The sequence below is a fragment of the Myxine glutinosa genome, chromosome 2, assembly GCF_964187855.1.
Source record: "Myxine glutinosa chromosome 2, kmMyxGlut1.1, whole genome shotgun sequence".
Lineage (NCBI taxonomy): Eukaryota > Metazoa > Chordata > Myxini > Myxiniformes > Myxinidae > Myxine > Myxine glutinosa.
Genome location: NC_136262.1, coordinates 145,417,185 through 145,432,534, shown reverse-complemented (window position 1 = coordinate 145,432,534; position 15,350 = coordinate 145,417,185).

Genomic DNA, 15,350 nt, shown 5'->3' with positions numbered 1-15,350 from the left:
TGTGGCCCTGAATCGGTTTCTCTCATCTCCTCTTCCTGTTCAGGCTGGAGTTCCCCAAGGTAGTGTTCTGGGCCCTGTGCTTTTTCTGGTCTTCATCAATGATCTCTCTGACTCTCTTGAAAATCCTCTCTATCTCTTTGCTGACGACTCTACTCTCTGTCGCTCCATTCCTCATCCCTCAGATCGGCAGTCTGCAGCCTCCTCACTCTCTGCAGACCTGGACAAAATCACAGACTGGGCAAACAAATGGAACATGTCTTTCAATCCTGATAAATCTCACACTATTACGATGTCTCTCCGAAAAGACCGACTGGAAAACCCTCCCATCCACTTTCTGAATAATCCTCTCCAAGAAGTTCTGTCACTCAAGCTTTTGGGTCTCACTATTTGCCATGATCTTTCCTGGGAAAACCACATTTCAAATCTGGCCTCCAAAGCCAGTCGCCGACTGGGCATCCTCCGTCGTGCGAAGTCCTTCCTTGGCACACCTGAGCTCCTCACCACATACAAGGCTTTCATCCGCAGCTCTATGGAATACTGCTCTCCCCTCTGGTCTGGTGCTCCTACCTCACACCTAGCCCGTCTTCACGCTGTTGAAACCAAAGCGTTCAGAATCATTGGAATCTCCCGCGATGAAGCTAACTCCAAGGACCTTTCACTCACTCACCGCAGGCAGGTTGGTGGTCTTTCCGTCTTCTACCGACTCCTCTCTGGCCTTGCCCCCCCAGCCCTCTCTGGGCTCTGTCCCCCAAATATTCCTACAGGTCGCACAAGATCTGCCTGCAACCCTCTTATGGTTAAACTGCCAAAATCAAGACTTTCTGCTCACCTTCACTCCTTCATTCCTCTTTTCTCCCACCTCTGGAACAAACTCCCTCACTCTCTTCAATCCCACTCCACCCTCCAGGTCTTTAAAACAGCTGTTCACCACCATCTCTTATCCCCCCCCATCCAAAACCTTGATCTTTTCTACCCCCGCTAATTTCGGTCCCCTTGTGTTTTATACCTCTCCCCCCCCCCCCCTCCCCTTCCCATGCCTCCTGCCCCCAAGCCCTCTCCCTCCCACACTTCTCCCTGCTCTCAAATGTTGTGGTTGTGTGCTTCCCCTTCTCTCCCCATCTTGTCTTCCGCTCCCTCTTTTTGTATATTTTGTTTGTCTGGTTGATTTGTTTGTGAAATAAATGTTAGCTCTTTCACGAGCCTCGATTCAGTATACAAAAATAATAATAATAATAATAATAATAATAATAATAATAATTTGACGATTGGCTTCACAATCAGGTATATAAGGGTTGTTGCGTTCTGTATTAGTGGAAAACAACTGCTGCACGTCTAAAAAAGTTATTGCCGCTTCCTCTGGAGATGGTCCGTCAACTCGACAATGCTGTTTGTCATGGAGTGGTGGCTTTACGAAATTCCAGCATGAAACAGCGTGCTATTGCTCAGCAGTATGGCATCACTCAAGGTCAGGTGTCAAAGATCCCGAAACGAAATGCTCAGAGGGGTGTCCCTACTCCAATATCGAGGCCAGGACGTCCCCGCAGAATCACAAGGAGGGATGATCGCCAGCTGCACCAGTGAGTCCGCAATGGCCATACCAAGTCAGCTAATCGGCTTAGGGCTGAGTGGCAGCAACTGACAAATGTGCCTGTATCCAGAAGGCGAGTCAACCAACGACTGGTTCAAGCAGGCTATCCTGCCAGGCATCCCCTGAGAAAGCCACGCCTGACAGGACAACACCGCCAGCGCCGATTGCAGTGGGCCAGAGAGCACCGTCAATGGCAGCCAGGACACTGGATTCACGTGATCTTCAGTGACGAGTCTTGATTTATTGTCTATCGTCAAGATGGCCATGTCCGAGTGTGCAGACAAGTGCATGAAGCCTACAACGAAGATTGTATAGTGCCAAGAGTCCAAGCTGGAGGTGGTGGGGTGACCGTTTGGGATGCTTTTCATGCAGGGGGCAAAACTGACCTGGTTGTTCTGAATGGAAACCTGAACCAGTTCAAGTACAGGGCCATTCTGGAAGAAACATTGCTTCCATTTGCTCGTTCAGCCTTTCGAGGAAACTTTGTCTTCCAAGATGACAATGCATGGCCTCATCGTGCACGCAGGATCCAACATTTTCTTGCTGACCGTGGTGTAGAGCATATGGAGTGGCCTGCCATGTCCCCGGATATGAATCCGATCGATAACTTGTGGGCAGAATTAACGCGTCAAATTGACAACTTGGACCAGCAGCCTACCTCTGTGCGTGAATTGCATCAGGCTATTGTCACTGCATGACAAGCGATTCCTGTCCAAACCTTGGCAAATCTCGTGAACAGCATTCCTCAACATGTACGTGCTCTCCTGAACGCTCGTGGGGGTTGCACGACGTACTGAACTGTAATTTTACTGTCCGTAATCCCATTCGTAATTTAACTTTTGTTTTTGTTAAAAAAAAAATTGGCTAATGTGCAATACAAATAAATACTTCTGGAAAACGTACAGAAGTTTAACACAGTACTGTCCGTGAATTGAGTTCAATATCAGTTTACATCACTTTCAAGTATCAATATATTTGCTTCGAAATGTGAAATGTGGTTTTTGTTTCTTTTAAAGGTCACATTAACAAAATCGAGAATAATTTCAACATAATTCCAATGAACTTTTGGTTCTAAGTCATCTTGAAAAGTAAGTTCACCCCACCAAAAAAATATTCCATATTAAATGCCAAGTCTGTATATACCCCACAAGGTTTGGGTTAATAACATGCTATCAAAAACCCGAGGCGAATTCCTTACTTCCGCAATTATTAGTACCGAACATCCGCGCATCATTGATTCATGAGCCATACACCGCTTCAACCCATTAACTTTGTATTCACGACATTGGGATAAAAGTGTTATGGTTATATTTGCTATATTATTATTATTATTATTACGAAAACGATACTACTGAAACGATACACTACTGTATTAAGAAACCTGGGCTTAATTTGTCCAAAGCGGCCCGAAAGTGAGGCATGAAGCCTAAGGCCTATACGTACCCATTTTGTTGGAAGAACCGTAACGCCGATGCTTTCGATATTTAATGGTAATTTTAACAATCGGTTTGCTTGTGTTTCACACTGAATGAAAAACGTGAAGGTAGAGCATGGCGATTGTGAAATATGACAAGTTCAACAATATTTTTGGGCTGACCGAAATTGGAATCAAAATGGCGGTGTGTGGAGAGTCAGCCGCCGCACCACCGCAATGACATCAGATGTAATCACATCACCCTGTCATGTGACCAGATCCTCAGCTCTGATTGGCATATGGTTGAGGGGACATACATACAGACGGACAAACACTGTTCTAGACGGCTTTGCCCTATGGGCTACGCCGTAAAAATTTCCGGAGGTTTACCGTTGTTCATGCAGAGGCTTTTACACTGCCTTATTTAACATGTTACATTAGTTTTTCATGCCTGTTGTTTGTGTCCATTTTGACGTCCCTAAACAGTAAGTTTCCTGTTTGGAATGATGCTTGGAATGCCAAAAACTTATCTCACTCCTGTCTGCACATGCGTGAGCGGGACCAATTGATCGGCAAAATACTGCTAAACTGCAGATTCGTTTTCCGATGCATGTTCCGATTCGTGTTAATAATATGACATTAAAATGAAACGAAATTGTTCCTTAACAAGCTGATGTTTGTAGACAGACAGACGAACAGAAAGTTAACCAACTGCGTAACCCCGCTTTTCACTTCGCACATGTGGAGTACATGAAAAAACCCCACAGTGTACAAAACTGGGGCACAAGCTCACTATGTATTTGCTTTCGACACGAGATTGAAAATGATTCGGACTTCAGGCAACAGATATCAAAGGTGAGAGAAGAGTGTCAGGTGCTCCAAACCCAAAGGGGAGGAACCTTAAACTAAGCTCCAAGTACACATAGAGTACCTTATCATAACAAAGAGAGAACTAAAACCCGGAAATTAACATCAAGATGGTGCTCTGTGTGACCAGCAAGATCAGAGACATGATGAGCCTTGGAAAGGTCAGCACAGATGGAGCGTCTCATGGGCTTTTTGCACTGGAAAGTGAACCGTGCCGTGCTGAATCCTGCTTGCTGTGCACAACAGCAGATACCGTGTCCCTTTATCCGTCCCATCAGGACTTCAATCAGACTGTGTACTAACTACCATGTCATACCATGTCATGTCATCCCTGCCGCATCCATGTTCGTGTTCTTTTCTATCCTCACTAAGCATACCTAATCCAACCTCATACTTGCAAGTTACTGTGTTTCCTTCCTTCTTCTTTTCCGTTCGCCACTCCCTTACTTATTGCGTCCAACTGTAGCAACAGGGTAGCATTTTGCAGCAGCTGTAGCTTCAGAATTATCTGATATGAGTATAAATCCCGTCAAAAATGACGGGTTTGAACAGTTTATTTGACGGTGCAGCCGCGTGAGCGTGCCAGAGTCTGAAGCCTGGGCCTAGTGTCAGGTGTGCTTATATCTTCTTTATGTATTAGATATCTTCTTTATGTATTAGATATCTTACAGATGTAAATTGACACTCTGTTTACTCTGCGCACTTTGCACGTCACGTTCAGCGAATGTCACCTACCTGTGCCTTGTGTTTATTGTGATTTAAAAAAAAAAAACGCTCCCGTACACCGACCTTGGGGCTCGGTTTGCAAGCCACCGTCTTAAATTCCAATGTAAAATACATAATTACTCTTCTTTTGGGTCTTCGGAGTCCTCAGGGTCTTTTGGGTGCTCTGGTTCATTTGGGACTTTTGGGTGTTCAAGCTCTTTTGCATCCTTGAGATCCTTTGGGTCTTTTGTGTCCTCTGGGTCATTCATTTCATCACAAAAAATCCCGTACAGTCCGACAGATTTGCACAGATCACAATGCTATAACAGATGTCACTATGTTGGGCCAGGGTTTTCAAGGACAATCAGGCTATTGCTGGAAAGCAATGGCGAACCACCCAGTATAACCCTAGCCAAGAAACTGCTTCAGCAGCACCGACGCCCTGTAGCAGAGTATGGTACATCAGAATCAATCAAAGAACCAACAACATATTCTCTATTTATGGGGAGATAAGCTCCCTGTTCAGAAACTATTTTCAATCTTTCAGAGTTGATACCTTGGTTGACAATGTTCTCAAAAAGTTGTCAATCTGCACAGCAATCTTTGCAATGATATCTCAGATACTTTTGAAGATGCAAATGTGAAAAAAATGCCTCAAACATTGTAAAACGAGTTCTTTTTCTGCCTTGACACACCGACGCGGTCCACCTCTGAAACCACAATTTCCAAAATATGGGGAGTCGAGTGGTAAAATCTTCGGGTTTTCCATGAAAGATGATCAGATGACACAGAAAAAAGAAAATAATTACTACTACTACGAATATTACTACTACGACTACTACTTTTTTTTTCTTTTTTCTTTTGTATACTGAATCGAGGCTCATGAAAGAGCTAACATTTATTTCACAAACAAATCAACCGGACAAACAAAATATACAAAAAGAGGGAGCGGAAGACAAGATAGGGAGAGAAGGGGAAGCACACAACCACTACTACTACTTTAATGGCCAAAATTAAATTATTCCATCATTCTTGTGGGGTCACCCGGGAAACTATTTTGGCCTATGCCTTTCACGAACTGTCTAGGTAGACTGAAATTTCGCCTGAAGGTGCGGTGATTTGTCATTTGTTCATGGTGCCGATGATAGAGCCTATAGAAAGTCTACACCCCCTTTCAAAATTTTCACCTTTTGTTACCTTATTCTTATTGCCTGGAACTAAAATGCATTAAATCAGATATTTTCCACCTTCAGTTACACATCATAACCCACATCTTCCAAGTGAAAAACAAATTCTACAAATTTCAGAAAATGCATTAAAAATACAAAACTAGCATATCTTGGTGGGTTAAGGTCCACCACCCCCCTTATAATAGCAATTTTGTAGATTAGCTCAAGTGTAAGCAATCACCTTCAAAATCACACACCAAGTTGATTGGCCTCCACCTGTGTTATATTGCAGTGATTCTGATTATTTAAAAATTTAATTATCTGTTCCTGCAGGTTTCCTCTGCTGAGTAGTGCATTTCATAGCAAAGACTCAACCATGAGCACCAAGGAGCTTTCAAAAGACCTCTAGGATGAAGTTATGGAAAGGCAGAGATCAGGGAATAGGTATAAAAAGATTTCAAAGGCCATGAATATCCCTTGGAGCACAATCAAGACAATCATTAAGAAGTGGAAGGCGTATGGTACTGCCAAGACCTGAAGCTGAAAGGTGTATGGTACTGAAACGATACACTACTGTATTAAGAAACCTGGACTTAATTTGTCCGAAGCAGCCTGAAGGTGATGCATGAAGCCTAAGGCCTATACGTACCGTATTGTTGCAAGAGCCGTAACGCCGATGCTTTTGATGGTCACTTTAACAATCAGTTTGTTAGTGTTTCACACTGAATGAAAAATGTAAAGGTAGAGCCTCATCTAAAACACTCCGGAGTATGCTAAAAAAAACAATCCGGAGATTCTGAAGCCATGTGGCAAAAATTTTTGTGGTCTGACGAAACCAAGCTGGAACAATTTGGCCTAAATGCGCAAACCCAATACAGCACATCACCCAAAGAACACCATCCTTACTGTGAAGCATTGTGGTTGCAGCATCATGTTATGGGGATGTTTCTCATCAGCAAGGACTGGGGCACTTGTCGGGATACAAGGGAAAATGGATGGAGCAAAATACAGAAAAATCCTAGAGGAAAACCTGCTGCCATCTGCAATGAAGCTGAAATTGCGACAGAAGTTCACCTTTCAGCATGACAAAGACCAGAACCATACAGCCAAAGCTGCACTGGAGCGGCTAAGGAACAAAAAGATAAATGTCCTTGAGTGGCCCAGTCAGAGCCCTGACTTAAATCCCATCGAAAATCTGTGGCAAGACTTGAACATTGCTGTCCATCAATGCTCCCCACACAATTTGACTGAGCTTGAACAGTTTTGTACAGAAGAATGGGCAAATATTGCCCAATCAAGGTGTGCAATGTAGGTAGAGACCTACCCCAACGGACTCACAGCTATAATTTCTGTCAAAAGTGCTTCCACCAGGTATTGACTCAGGGGTGGACACTTATGCAACCAAGATATTCTAGTTTTGTATTTTTAATCAATCTTCTGAAAATTTGTAGAATTTGTTTTTCACTTGGAAGTTGTGGGTTAAGATGTGTAAATAAAGGTGGGAAAAGTCTGATATAATGCAATTTATTTCCAGGTTATGAGGGACCAAAAGGTAAAATTTTTGAAAGGGGGTCGACTTTTATAGGCATTGCATGCAAACTTTAGTGGATATAGGACCAGACATTTTACATTTTCGAGTTAACAGACATACAGATAAATGCCTTATTTTATTTTGTAGGATAACTTTTCTTTCTCATATAATGTAAACGATCACAAGCTCTATCTGAAAACAATACTTGGTGCTGATCTACAAATATATAGGGGATAGGGGGGAAACAATGGTATGGTGGTGAAGTCGTAAAGAAAAATGGAGCGTCACCCTAGAGGTAGGGGTTTCAAATCTGACGGAAGACACGAGCTTTAAGGGATTAGGATTCTAAGCTTCTGGAAACGGAGTTAGAATTAATGTCGGTGTCAGATTATCAATTAAATCACAGCTGCTTCACTATTGACCTTCAGTGAAAGGCAGCACACGAACAGCTAGTACAATACATACGCAAATCAGTTTATCTGGGGAAATGATAGCAGATGATGACATCCGTCTGGCACTCCAGCTCTAAACCAGAGACAAAGTGTGCTAGTTTTCAGCAGAAGCGATGTAGTTCTCCATCACCTTGAAAGTTCGGGGCGAAGGCATCATCATATAAGGTTATGGCATCTGTCTTGTGGATAGCAGAGGATATTTTGCTGGGTCGCCTGCTTGGAACGCGTAATTCTCATCGTGAGACCGTCTTACAACACTTTTTCCAATGTGGAGATGAGAAGGCCATCTCGTGCCATCTCTCAAGTCTTGTACACAAGAATGAATTAAGGGTGCCAATTCACTTTGCCATAGGATTGTTAATAAAAACCCAAGTGATTACCATTTCATAATCGGTCCCATTACCCTGGAGAAGCAGCACATGCACATTCCCGAGAGGTCCAACTCCATGATAAATCGTGAGTAAGAGAGGATGGTGAGATGGCAGAGATTTGAAGCAACTAGTTCGATTTACAGAAGAAAAGGTAAGATTTGGTTTTAATATAAAAAAACCGAGGTTTTAATATTAAGGTCTATGGAGGAACAAGTTACACCGAACATAACGTAAATGCGTTTATGGGAGTAAAAGAGGATCAGCTACAGAAGTTGTACAGAGTATAGAGGAAGTTAGAAAGTTGTCTGCTCACCCCGTGGTCTCTCACATTTCCACCTCTGAACTGTCATTCAACTGCCACCTTTAAAACCCGAGATAGGTGTACGTCTGGGTATACCCATCCATACAGAACTCGGCTCCTCATGCCATGGTGCGTTGTCCTCACGTTTCCCCCTTTGTTCCACCTTCTCTCTGTTTTACCTTTGGATTCCTGTTGTTCTGTTCTTCCATGGTCCTTGACACATGTATGAACAAGAAAGAGCAATCAGAGATTGCAAATCCTCGCCAGGATGTGTTTTCAGTGGTTTTTAAGGCTTTTGTGTTAAAAAAAAAATGGCGGCCGAACCACGTCACCAATAACGTCATCATTATTATTTTTCTCCACCAATTCATGCCTACATGATGCTCAAGAAATTTCATCTTGATAGGATGAAGTTTTGTACTTGTCGAATTATGACGTCATAATAGAGGCACCTATGACATCATCATTAACATATTTATTCCCCATGGAGAGTTCTTTACAATGAGCCATGTCTCAATTTTTTCTATGCAGCGCTTTCGGAGATTTAGAGGTGCAAATTTTGTTCGGTTTTTCCAAGATGGCGGCCCAACCACGTCACATATGACGTCATAATTATAATTTAAAATTTTCCTGTCAATCAGACCAACGGTTGCAGAGAAAATCATATTTATTCTGTGTGGACAAACAGAGAAACAGACAGACAGACAAATGAAAAATCACTCATAGAGCGACACTTGGAAAACAGAACAAAGTCGAATGGCACTCAGGAGAGCATGCTTTTGACTTCAAAAATAATTGGTGGTTGAACTCAGTGACCTGACATGCAAATCGTCTTTAAAGTTTAAGTCAATCGGATTAAAATTGAGGATTTTAGAAATTAGAAAAAAGTGGTTGACATTTGGCCTATGTTGACCTTTTGGCCTATGCTGATCTCAAAATAGTTGATGGTTGAATTCAGTTAGCTGATGTATAAATCCTCTTATAATTTCTAGTCAATTGGATGAAAATTGCAGATTTTAGAAATTCAAAAAAAAGTGGTTGACCTTTGGCGCTATGCTGATCTCAAAAATAGTTGGTGGTTGAATTCAGTTACCGATATGTAAATCCTTTTCAAATTTCCAGTCAATCGGATGAAAATTGAGGATTTTAGAAAATTCAAAAGAAAGTGGTTGACCTTTGGCCTATGTTGACCTTTTGGCCTACACTGATCTCAAAAATTGTTGGTGGTTGAATTCAGTTAGCCGATATGAAAATCACATTCAAATTCCAAGTAAATCGGATGAAAATTGAGGATTTTAGAAATTAGAAAAAAGTGGTTGACATTTGGCCTATGTTGACCTTTTGGCCTATGCTGATCTCAAAATAGTTGATGGTTGAATTCAGTTGGCCGATATGTAAATCCTTTTCAAATTTCAAGTCAATCGGATGAAAATTGAGGATTTTAGAAATTAGAAAAAAGTGGTTGACATTTGGCCTATGTTGACCTTTTGGCCTATGCTGATCTCAAAATAGTTGATGGTTGAATTCAGTTAGCTGATGTATAAATCCTCTTATAATTTCTAGTCAATTGGATGAAAATTGAGGATTTTAGAAATTCCAAAAAAAGTGGTTGATCTTTGACCTATGTTGACCTTTCGACATTTTGACCTCAAAATATATAGGATTTTGTCGGACCACGAACTCTAACATTTGGTGAAGTTTCGTGAATATCGGTTTCAGTGTGACCTGTAGGCAAGTATAAGCGAGCGGACAGACAAACACACACAAACCAGAGTGATCAACATACTTGGGGAGGGGGGGGGGGGGGGGGGGGAGGGATTTTATTATATATATATATATATATATATATATAGAATGGTAAAACAAACGGACTCAAATGCAATACCCTCTTCTCTGGCGAAGGTAAAAATAGAAAGTTCGAGAGCAAATACGACTTCAATACTGGAAAGTCAACATTCAAGTTGACCTGAAGTGGTCACAGAAAGACATGAGGACAATGCTCGTGGGTATATTCAAAACCTTGATTAGGAAACAAGTTATCGCAGAAGATGTCGTATAAATACTTAAGAAGGGATCAAGGGCAGTATCAGGGAATTGCAGGCCATTAAGTTTAGCTTTGATGGTAGGAAAGGTATTTGAAACTATAATTAGGGCCTTGGTGAAGCAGCATCCAGGAAAGTCGGGGAGTCTGCACGGACATTCATAAAATGTAGATCATGTCTAACTAGAGGATCTCGCGAGATCTCGGAGACGGTGGGAGGGATTTTCGAAGCTCCACACGGTCTCCACGTTTTTCGAAGTTAAGTCTGTTCACAATTGTATTTTGTCGAAACTGTATTTATCTTTCGGTGTGTGAAGTTATTGTGTGCAACTTTGGTTGTTTCTCGGTGTTTATCTTTCATAAATTGATCGTCTGTTTGCCGTGTCGTGTCTTGAGGCCTTGTACAGTGTGCACTGTACAACCTTGAGGCTTTGTTTTTCTCTCAGCGGTCCGTCGTTTGTGATCCAATAACTTTCGTTCTCTGTATTCCCAGGCTTTTCACCCATAGCCTACTTCCTTGTGTAAATCTCAACTCAAAAAAAAAAAAAAAAAAAAAAAAATTTCCTTCTCTGTTCTCATTCGTTTATTCATTCTTATTCGTTCGTTCGTTCTTCGACCACGTGTTTCTCCCCCATTTCCCCAGATAGTTTTCACTCATTAACCTTCAATGTTTACACTTTCCCCTCAAGTTATGTATTCCGTCATATTTTATAACACCTTTTTCTTCTTCTTCTTTAAAAGGCTGCTTTCGACTTGCTCACCAAATCAATTCATCCCAAAAAAAATATCCATCTCCTATAGTGCCTTTTTTCTACATTCCCTAAACTCTCCTGCACTCCATCCTCCATCCAGCGTCCTTAAACGTATTTTTAACTCGAAGGTCACAAGAAACTCATTTTGCAATAAATGTTCGTTTCCCATAAATCGTACACTTTCAAAAATCCAATCTCACCCCTCCCCTCCAAATCTTCCCCATAACCCCTCCCCTCCAAATCTTCCCCATCACCCCTCCCCTCCAAATCTTCCCCATCACCCATCCCTTTCAAATCTCCCCCCTTGCCCCCTCCCTCCTAAACTACCCCCTCACCCCTCCCCGCCAAGACGCCCCCTCGCCCCTCCCCTCCTAGACTCCTGCCTCACCCCTCCCCTCCAAATCTCCCCCATATCCCATCCCTTTCAAATCCCTCCCCAACTCCCCCCTCACCCCTCCCCTTCAAATCTCCCCACCCTCATTGCTTCTCAATTTCCCCCCTCTCACTCCCCCTCCTCAAAGCGTCCTCCCCGCTTCTTCCCCCTTCAAACTCTCACCTCCATCTCCCCCAACCTTCTGCCTCGCTCTTCCCCCTCCTCAAATAACACCTCATTGTGGCTCACCCAATCACCATCAAACCTTTTGTCCGCCCCATCCTTCCCTTTCTCCGAGCTATTCTGAAATCTCTGACACACCTTCAACAGCTCTCCCTATCTCTTCCACCTCTTCCACATCTTACCCTCCCCCTCCTCCCCCCTGTTCTGTATCTGATGCTCCCCCTTCCTCTTCATTAACGGTATGGACCTCAAACATCCGGGGCCTTCGTTCAAACTTAACTGATCTCTCCATACAGGTTGCTTCTGTCAAACCAGACGTGATCTGCTTAACAGAAACTTTCCTCCTTTATGATGTCTCTGATTCCATAGTATCTCTCCCGGGCTACTCCCTCCTCCGGTATGATAGACCTGAGCCTCGTCCTGGAGGCGGGGTTGCTATCTTTATCAAAAACTCTCTTCCTCACTCGCCCTGCACTGCACTCTCTCCACCTCACCCCCAGGAATACCTCTGGCTACGGCTTCCCCTTCGCTCCCACCTCTTGTTCATATGTGTGTTGTACCGTCCACCAAACAGTGATGACTCCATCTAAATCTCGCTGTCTGATGATATGGACCAACTTCTATCTACTCATCCCAACTCTCTCTTCCTCATATGTGGTGATTTCAATTGTCACCATGCCAGTTGGCTGGGTGTGGGTACCTCTCTCACCAGCCATGGCTCTTCAGCAAAGGACTTCTGCGACTCACTGGGACTGACACAATCTGTCAATTTCCCGACCCGGATCTCAGTCAACGGAACATCTTCTCTTCTGGACTTGGTTATGACTAACTTCCCTGAAAATGTCTGCTGCTCTTCTTCTGCTCCGATCGGATCATCTGATCATGTCCTTGTTAAAGTGGACATCTCTCTGACCATCCTCAGGGAGCCTGCTCAGCGTCGTCGAGTCTGGCATTTCACTCAGGCCAACTGGCACGGTCTTCAAGCAGCCATCAATCATCTGGACTGGTCTCCCATCTCTACCACCTCTGACATCAACTCATCCTGGGAATTCTTCCAAAGTAAATTGCTCTCTCTCATGCACAGATTTATCCCATCTCGTCTTCAGTTGTCATACCCTTCCTCCCGTCCATGGTACACGGAATCTTGTGGTGAGGCTGTTGCCCAGAAACAACTTGCCTTCGTCTCCTGGAAAGCAAATCCAACGGAAGGAAATCTCATTTCCTTTCACAAAGCCCGAAACAAGTGTGTGTCCACCCTCAGGAGAGCCAGGAAACAATATCTCTCCATTCTCAAGACCGAACTCTCTTATCTGTCTCCCTCTTCCAAATCCTGGTGGCGTCTGGTCAAATCCGTTTCTGGTGTTTGTTCCCCCTCCATCCCCTCCCTTACCTCAAACGGCTACACAGCTGACTCCACACGTGAAAAAGCTGAATGCCTCAACTCTGTGTTTGCCTCTAAATCTTGTGTCCCAAACCCATCCCTCTCTGTACCCACCATACCCAGTCGTACCCTGCTGCTCCTGGACTCCGTGTCCTTTCCTCCTGACAAGGTGGAAAAGTTTCTGTCAACCCTCGACTCTGATTCTGCAACTGGACCCGACGGCATCAGCCCACGGGTCCTAAAATCCTGCTCTGCTGCTCTATCTCACCCTCTCTCTGTTCTCTTCACCCTCTCTTTTGCTCAAGGTCAACTGCCATCTGCTTTGAAATCAGCCAACATCACCGCTTTGCACAAAAAAGGTGCAAAAAGAGATCCTAGCAACTACAGACCAATCAGCCTTCTCCCAATTATCAGCAAAGTCATGGAATCCATCATTGCTTCGGATATGAAATCTTTCCTCTTCTCCAATGGCTTGATCTCTGATCATCAATTTGGTTTCAGACCAGGTCACTCTACTCTGGACATGCTGCTTCTGCTGTCTCAACAATGGATGGAGGTCCTCAATGCCAAACAGGAAATTAGAGCTGTCTCCCTCGACATATCACGTGCCTTCGACACGGTCTGGCACCCCGCTCTGCTCACCAAACTCTCCTCCTTTGGTATCCATGGAAATCTCCACGCATGGCTGGCGGACTTCCTCTCTAGTCGTCGTCAACGTGTGGCCCTGAATGGGTTTCTCTCATCTCCTCTTCCTGTTCAGGCTGGAGTTCCCCAAGGCAGTGTTCTGGGCCCCGTGCTTTTTCTGGTCTTCATCAATGATCTCTCTGACTCTCTCGAAAATCCTCTCTATCTCTTTGCTGATGACTCCACTCTCTGCCGCTCTATTCCTCTTCCCTCAGATCGGCAGTCTGCTGCCTCCTCACTCTCTGAAGACCTGGACAAAATCAGACTGGTCAAACAAGTGGAACATGTCTTTCAATCCTGACAAATCTCACACTCTTACTATGTCTCTCCGAAAAGATCGACTGGACAACCCTCCCATCTACTTTCTCAACAATCCTCTCCAAGAAGTTCTGTCGCTCAAGATTTTGGGTCTCTCTATCTGCCATGATCTTTCTTGGGAAAACCACATTTCCAAGCTGGCCTCCAAAGCCAGTCGCCGACTGGGCATCCTCCGTCGTGCGAAGTCCTTCCTCGGCACACCTGAGCTCCTCACCACATACAAGGCTTTCATCCGCAGCTCAATGGAATACTGTTCTCCCCTATGGGCCGGTGCTCCTGCCTCACACCTAGCTCGGCTTCACGCTGTTGAAACCAAAGCTTTCAGAATTATTGGAATCTCCCGCGATGAAGCTATCTCTGAGGGCCTTTCACTCACTCACCGCAGGCAGGTAGGTGGTCTTTCTGTCTTCTACCGACTCCTCTCCGGCCTTGCACCCCCAGCTCTCTCTGTGCTCTGTCCCCCAAATATTCCTACAGGTCGCACAAGATCTGCCAGCAACCCTCTGATGGTTAAACTGCCGAAATCTCGGCTCTCTGCTCACCTTCACTCTTTCATTCCTCTTTTCTCCCGCCTCTGGAACAAACTCCCTCACTCCCTTCAATCCCACTCCTCCCTCCAGGTCTTTAAAACAGCTGTTCACCACCATCTCTTATCTTCCCCCATCCAAAACCTTGATCTTTTCTACCCCCGCTAATTCACCCCAGATCCACCTTGTTTGAAATTCCAACTTCTTTCCTGGAAGTCCTGGCAGTGTCCATATGTTTTATACCTCTCCCACCGCCCCCTTCCCATGCCCCCCCCCCCCCCCAAAGCCCTCGCCCTCTCTCAGATCTCTCGATGTCTCCATGTCTCTCGGTCCCTGCTCTCAAATGTTGTGTTTGTGTCCTTCCCCCTCTCTCCCCATCTTGTCTACCGCTCCCGATGTTATATGTTTTATGTGTCGGTTTGTCTTTCTGTGTGATTAATGTTCGCTCTTTCACGAGCCTCGATCTTGTATACAAAAAAAAAAAAAAAAAAACAAAAAAAAAAAAAAAAAAAAACTAACATCCTGCAGATTTTCAAGGAGATAACTAGCTGGGTCGATAATGATAGTACAGAAAATGTGGTTGATGTAGGTTTTCAGAAAGCTTTTGAGAAAGTTCCACATAAGAGGTGAGTAAATAAGGTTAGGGCAAGTGCCATGGCCGGGGATGGGGAGATGCAATTGGGGGAAGCAAGC